Here is an 8030-nt window from a genome sequence, read left to right as displayed (position 1 = left end):
AAACAAGCCTTTTTTGAGCCACTGTTTAGACTTCTGCCAAACTTGAAAGGATAAAAAGAAATGTCTGCTTTCTGAGCCTTAACAGATATTTAAAATAAAGAGGTAATTCTATTCTTGAAATTCACTATTCTTACTTTTTTACACTGAGTTGGAATTCTTATAGACTTTACATTTTGGGCACATGAGAACCTCATCAACCTGCATTTAGTTGACCAACCTAGAGAATTCAAGATCGATTTAGGAATGATTAAAGATAAAGGGAAAACAAAAAAAGAATTGAGTGACCTACATATCATTTCAACTGGGGAAAAAAATAAAGAAAATTGATTTTAAGGACAACCTGTCTATTGTGCATTGTAGTCTAAAATGTAGAAATTGATTAGAAAATGACAATTTGATAACAAAAGAGAAGGGAAGTAATGTTCTTGCAATGAGGCCAGAGAAATGAATAGGAAAGCTGAAATGACATTAATCTCTGTCCAGGAGGTATTAAAAAAAAATCCTCCTAATTGCCTATCCACTATTGATTCTCCCTTTCTTACAAGGGAACCACTGTATTGTTGGGGTGACGTAGCAGAAAATAGACTGCACTATTATTTTCAGACATGTTATTTGAGGCTTATCACAAATGGCTGAAAGAAATAACCTTGTTTGGTGAGAGGCTTCCAGAAAGCTATCAAATATCCTTTCATGTAAATAAATGAATAAATAAATAAATAAATAAATAAATAAATCAAAAGCATATAAATAATAATTTGGGAATCAAATTTTATACAAAGCACCAGAAAATGTCTGTAACAACAGCAGTAAGCTTGGCTAAAAATTAATTACTGTCCCAAATCTCCCAGAATCCCTTGCTAATATGGTCTGTGGTATATAAACACAGGTCATTGGGTGTGGCTTCTAGAAAAGTTCATTAAGCAGGCCTGACTCATCTAGAAGGCATGCATCTTTTCTTTTACCCTTTAATCCTTCTACAATTCAGATTTAATAGCTAGAGCCCCTTTGTGGTCATGGAATGATTTTTTTTTTTTTTAAGTATTCTCTACACCCAGTGCAGGGTTCAAACTCACAACCACATCAAGAGCCACATGCTCTACCAACTAACTGAGCCAGCCAGGCACCCTGATCATGGAATGATCTTAAAAATGAAGCCACAAATCAATACAGAGAAACAAGAAGGTTGCTGATGAAATCATGGAGTCACACATCCAGTCCAAGACTGGCTAATTACAGCCTTCATACCACGCGAGAAGAAAGCAAGCTCTTATCTTCTTTAAACCATTGGTTTTCAAGATTTCTTCTATTAGCAGATGTTCACAATTCCCAATTGGCTGACAGAGTTTGGTGGGGCTAATTGAACTAAGTAAGAGCATGGTTAGATTCTCATTCTTGCATATATTATAATAGGCCAAGTCACAAGCAAATGTTCTTTATAATGAAAAAGAAGTTGAAAGAACCCACCTGAACATGTGGAAGTTTTCCTTTTATTTAAGTCAAGGTAATTATATTAATAAAATGTACCGAATTTTTTCTGTCAATATAAACATATACTGCCAAATCCCCTCCTATACTTGAAAATGGGATTTGAGTGGCGGTCTGAGTTTTAGAATAAGCCAACCCAGCTTCAAAACCTGGCTTTAGACACCAGACAACAAAAGAAAAGCTACATAAATTGGATTTCACCAAAATTAAAACTTCTGTATAACAAAGGATACTATCAAGAGAATGAAAAGACAACCCACAGAGTAGGAAAAAAATAATTGCAATCATATACCTTCCTGGACCCTTACGGATGGAGTCTTTGAAAGCTCCTACCCAACTCAAAATGAGAATTTTGAAGCCTCAGCCCAACAGTGATGAGGAGACTGGAATAGTCTTAACTGCCATCATCTATGTTATGGGGTGAACTAGGAGTCAGCCACAGTCATGGGTTCCACTACTGCCATCCTGTGGGCCTGGTTTGTATACTTATCACCATGTAGGCTTTGGTTCTCTTGTTTTTGTTGTTATTGTTGTTTGGTTTTTTTTTTGTTTTTTGTTTTTTTTTTAACAATGCTGACTAAGGTAAAGCAAATATAGTATATGAAAACTTTGTTCTGGAGTTTCAAACAACAGAGTTCAGTTAGCCTGACTTCTCAGAAGCAATTTATACGTTGTTTTATTCTATTTGTTCTAAAAGATCAAAAACAAAGTTCAGCAATGTTAGATAATGTGTTTCTTGCTTGATCTAAGTCAGCATATGGCCAACTCTAATTCAGTTCATTTAGAATTATTTCATTTGGAAAATCTGAAAGGTTAAACAGAACAGACTTCAGACCAACAGTATCAATTAAAATTTCTTTTGCTTGGAAACCAGGTGATAATGAAAAGCACATGTCTCCAAATCACTAACAAAAGAAAGATGCATGTACAGATAATATCAAATGGTTTATGAGGAACATAAATTCACAAAGACTGGTCAATTAGGGTTTCTGAATTTTTAAAGAAGTCTACTCTGTTAAAATCAGTGAATATAGTACAGGCATACTTTGCACATGTTGCAAGTTTGGTTCAGACGATTGCAATAAAGTGAATAACACAATAAAGTGAGTCGAATGAATTTTTTGGTTTCTCAGCACATATAAATGTTTATACTATACTTTAGTCTAATAGCATGAAATATCATTATGTCTAAAATAAAACAATGCACATACCTTAATTTAAGGATACTTTATGGGTAAGAAATGTTAACCTTCAACTGAGATTTCAGCAAGTTGTAATCTTTTTGCTGGTGGAGATTCCTGCCTGGATGCTGATGGCTGATGACTGATCAGAGTAGTGGTTGCTGAAGGCTAGGGTGGCTGTGGCAAATTTTTTGTCAAATTGGTTTCCATACAACACCCAGTGTTCATCCCAAAAGATGCCCTCTTCAATACCCATCACCCACCCTCCCCTCCCCTCCCTCCCACCCCCCATCAGCCCTCAGTTTGTTCTCATTTTTTAAGCATCTCTTATGCTTTGGCTCTCTCCCACTCTAACCTCTCTTTTTTTTTTCTTCCCCTCCCCCATGGGTTTCTGTTAAGTTTCTCAGGATCCACATAAGAGTGAAAACATGGTATCTGTCTTTCTCTGTATGGCTTATTTCACTTAGCATCACACTCTCCAGTTCCGTCCACGTTGCTATGAAGGGCCATATTTTGTTTTTTCTCCATTGTGTAGTATTCCATTGTGTATATAAACCACAATTTCTTTATCCATTCATCAGCTGATGGACATTTAGGCTCTTTCCATAATTTGGCTATTGTTGAGAGTGCTGCTGTAAACATTGGAGTACAAATGCCCCTATGCATCAGTACTCCTGTATCCCTTGGGTAAATTACTAGCAGTGCTACTGCTGGGTCATAGGGTAGGTCTATTTTTAATTTTTTGAGGAACCTCCACAATGTTAAATACAAATCAAAACCACTCTCAGATATCACCTCACGCCAGTCAGAGTGGCCAAAATGAACAAATCAGGAGACTATAGATGCTGGAGAGGATGTGGAGAAACAGGAACCCTCTTACACTGTTGGTGGGAATGCAAACTGGTGCAGCCACTCTGTGGCAATTTCTTAAAGACATCAATGAAGTCTGCTGCATTGATCAACTCTTTTATATATATATATATATATATATATATATATATATATATATATATCTTTTATATATATATATATACATATAACTCAGATATATATATATATATAACTCATATATATATACATATAACTCAGATATATATATATATAACTCATATATATATATATAACTCATATATATATACATAACTCATATATATATATATATATATATAACTCATATATATATATATATATAAAAGATGTGCCATGTGATACTATTTGATAGTATTTTACCCACAGTAGAACTTCTTTAAAAATTAGGAGTCAGTCCTCCAAAACACTGCCACTCTTTTATCAATTAAGTTTATATAATATTCTGCATCCTTTGTTGTCATTTCAACAATCTGCACAGCAACTTCACCAGGAGTACATTCCACCAAGAAAGGACTTTCTTTGTTCATCCATAAAAAGCAACTCCTAATCCATTCAAGTTTTATCATGAAATTGCAGCAAGTCAGTCACATCTTCAGGCTACACTTTTTTGTTTGTTTGTTTTCAATAATTTATTTTTTATAATTTACATCCAAGTCAGTTAGTACATGGTGCAACAATGATTTCAGTAGATACCTTAAGCCCCTTACCCATTTAGCCCATCTCCCCCTCCCACAACCCCTCCAGCAACCCTCCATTTGTTCTCTATATTTAAGAGTCTCTTATGTTTTGTCCCCTTTCCTGTTTTTATATTATTTTTTCTTCCCTTCCCTTATGTTCTCTGTTTTGTATCTTAAAGTCCTCATATGAGTGAAGTCATATGATATTTGTCTTTCTCGGACTAATTTCACTTAGCATAATACCCTTTAGTTCCATCCACGTAGTTGCAAATGGCAAGATTTCATTCTTTTTGATTGCCAAGTAATACTCCATTGTATATATACACCACATCTTCTTTATCCAGTCATCCATCAATGGACATTTGGGCTCTTTCCATACTTTGGGTATTGTTGATAGTGCTGCTATAAACATTGGGGTACATGTGTCTCTTCGAAACACTCAGGCTCCACTTCTAATTCTAGTCCTCCTGCTGTTTGCACCACATCTGCACTTACTTCCTTCACTGAGATATCAAACCTGTCAAAGTCATCAATGAAAGTCACATTCAACCTCTTACAAGCTCTTGTTTCTTTTGATATTTTGACTTCCTCTCATGAATTGAAAATGTCCTTAATAGCGTCTAGAATGGTGATTCCATTGCAGAGGTTTTCCATTTACTTTTTTAGATCAATCAGAGGAATCACTACCTATGGCAGGTATAGCCTTACAAAATTTATTTTTTAAATAATAAGACCTGAAAGTTTACATCACTACTTGATCTGTGGAGTACAGGTTGGATGTTCTGTTAACAGGCCTGAAAACAACATGAATCTCATCGTACATTTCCATCAGAGCTCCTGGGTGATGAGGTGCATTGTCAATGAGCAGAATGATTTTGAAAGGCTTCTTTTTTTCTGAGAAGTAGGTCTCAACAGTGGGCTTCAAATAATCAGTAAACCATGTTATAAACAAATGAGCCGTCATTCTGGCTTTGTCGTTCCATTTTTAGATCAAAGGCAGAGAAGATTTAGCATAATTCTTAAGGACCCTGGGATTTTTGGAATGGTAAATAAGCTCTGGCTTCAATTTAAAGCCACCGCCTACATTAGTCCCTAACAAGAGTCAGCCTGTCCTTTGAAGCCTTGAAGCCAGGCATCTCCTCTCTGGCTATGACAGCCCTAGATGGCATCCTCTTCCAATAGAGGGCTGTTTCACTGATACTGAAAATTTGTTGTTTAAGTGTAGCTACCTCCATGAGTTACCTTAGCTAGATTTTCTGCATAACTTGCTGCTGCTTCCACGTCAGCACTTGCTGATTCACTTCACATTTTTATGTTATGGAGAAAGCTTCTCTCCTTGAACTTCATGAACCAACCTCTACTAGCTTCATACTTTTTTTCTGCAGCTTTCTCACCCTTCTCAGCCTTCATAGAATTGAAGAGAGTTAGGGACTTACTCTTGATTAGCCTTTGGCTTTCAGGGAATGTTGTGGCTGTTTTGATCTTCTATCCAGACCACTCAAACTTTCTCCATATCAGCAATAAGGTTACTTCACTTTCTTATCATTCATGTGTTTATGTGTTTACTGGAGTAGTACTTTTAATTTCCTTCAAGAACGTTTTCTTTGCATTCACAACTTGGCTAACTGGTACAAGAGGCCTAGTTTTAAGCCCATCTTCGCTTTCAACATGCCTTCCTCACTAAGCTGAATCATTTCTAGCTTTCAAGTTAAAATGAGAGACACGTGACTCTACCTTTTATTTGAACACTTACAAGCCATTATAGGACTATTAACTGGCCTACACTTTTTTTTTGAGAGAGAGCATGCAAGTTGGGTAGGGAGAAAGGGGGAGGGAGAGAATGAATCGTAAGCAGGCTCCATGCTCAGTACAGAACCCAACTCGTTGGCTTGATCTCACAACCATGAGATCATAACCTGAGCTGAAATCAAGAGTCAGATGCTTAACCAACTGGGCCATCCAGGCACCCCTGGCCTAATTTTATTACAACAGTAACATTAATGATCACTAATCACAGTTTGCCACAACAAACTTAATAATTTAAGTTTGAAATATTGGGAGAATTACCCAAATGTGATACAAAGTAAACAAATCCTGTTGGAAAAATGACACTGACAAACTTGCCTAATGTAGGATTGCCACAAACTCTCAATCCTTAAAAAGAAAAAGAATAAGCAATGACTGCAAATCACAATAAAGCAAGTATGCCTCTACTGTTTTCATATACTGATCTTTGTTAGGAGACAAAAAAAAATATTACTTATGTTATTTTAACAGAAAGGGTTTAATATAAAGAATTAAATGAGGTAATAGATTTTTCTTTTTTTTAATTTTTTTTAATGTTTGTTTATTTTTGACAGAGAGAGAGACAGAGAATGAGTGGGGGAGGGGCAGAGAAAGAGGGAGACACAGAATCTGAAGCAGGCTCCAGGCTCTGAGCTGTCAGCACAGAGCCCGACGCAGGGCTCGAACTCACAGACTGCATAATCATGACCTGAGCCGAAGTTGGATGCTCAACTGACTGAGCCACCCAGGAGCCCCAGTAATAGATTTTTCTTAACTGGAGAACTGAAAACAAAAAAATTAAAAGAACAATAAGGTATCATGGGGCACCTGAGTGGCTCAGTCAGTTAAGTGTCTGACTTCGGTTCAGGTCGTGGTCTCACAGTTTGTGGGTTCAAGCCCCACGTCAGGCTCAGTGCTGACAGCTCAGAGCCTGAAGCCTGCTTCTGATTCTGTGTCTCCCTGTCTCTCTGTCCCTCCCCTGCTCATGCTCTGTCTCTCTCTGTCTCTCAAAAGTGAATAAATGTTAAAAAAAAATTTTTTTAAACAATAAGGTGTCATGAAACTAGCAACTGCAGGAAGCATCTACCACCACTAGTGTTAGGAAAATAAAGAGAAGAGGTTGGAACTATTAAAATTAGAACTTTGAACAAAAGGCCCCATAGAGCAGATACTCAGAAAAGGGAATATTCCTTAGCTGGAGCAGGTATCTCTGAATTTGGCAGAGGAAGCCCAAAGGGCATAGAATCAGACTTCTCAGAAGGGATGTTTAATGGCAGCTTTGGTGTCCCTGAGAGACATGGTGAGACCTGGTTCTTCAAAGGTTGGAAAATCTGCAAACTGGATTCAATTGCTTCTCTAAAAATAAAGTCTCACTGACAGATTGAAGAAATGAGACTGTCGTGATACTAACAAGAACCCAATTTGACAGCAAATAGGATGGACCTTTTTCTTCTTTCTCCTTCAGCTTGCAGTTACCTCTAGTGCCTCCTTTTGTCAGAGTCTCAGAGCCAGCTAGCAAAGAAATCCTCTTAGCAGAATCCAGCCTTGATATCACAAAGCAGGGATTAAATGTGAATTTGGACCTGAGACATAATTGCTGAATAACTGCTGTCATCTCCCCCATTGGCCACTCAGCATCTATTCACACTCTTTCTACATATATTTGAACTTTCATGCAACAACAAAAGGGAACTCCCTATTTGCACCTAACATCATGGAACTATCCCTTAGACAAATGATATCATTTTCATCCTCTCCCCAAAATAATGAGATTCAAAGTTCCATCAGTCATTGTATTCCTGAGCTATGTTAATTACACTTCAAATTCAGTCACAGCCACATGTAAACATTCTATATAAAGACTAAATTGTAAATTTTACCTCCAAAAAAACTTACATACAATTCTAAAGAAAAGGAAAATAAAGGAAAGTGTATATGTAACACACACACGAAGATATATATAGCTGCTGCAGTCTTCATTTCTGTAATGGTCATGCAGCTCTCATTGATATTTATAACCCCTTTTTTCTAC

The 8030-nt window shown here is 36.8% G+C and overlaps 1 pseudogene; it reads right to left on the bottom strand.

The window, feature by feature from the left end:
* Positions 1-2729: 2729 nt before the first annotated feature.
* On the bottom strand, positions 2730-5973 carry LOC107180150 (annotated as a pseudogene).
* Between the last annotated feature and the right edge of the window lie 2057 nt (positions 5974-8030).

Source organism: Panthera tigris, chromosome B1 (genome assembly GCF_018350195.1).
Source record: "Panthera tigris isolate Pti1 chromosome B1, P.tigris_Pti1_mat1.1, whole genome shotgun sequence".
In the NCBI taxonomy this organism is placed as follows: Eukaryota; Metazoa; Chordata; class Mammalia; order Carnivora; family Felidae; genus Panthera; species Panthera tigris.
This window is presented reverse-complemented; position numbering and strand designations above follow the sequence as displayed.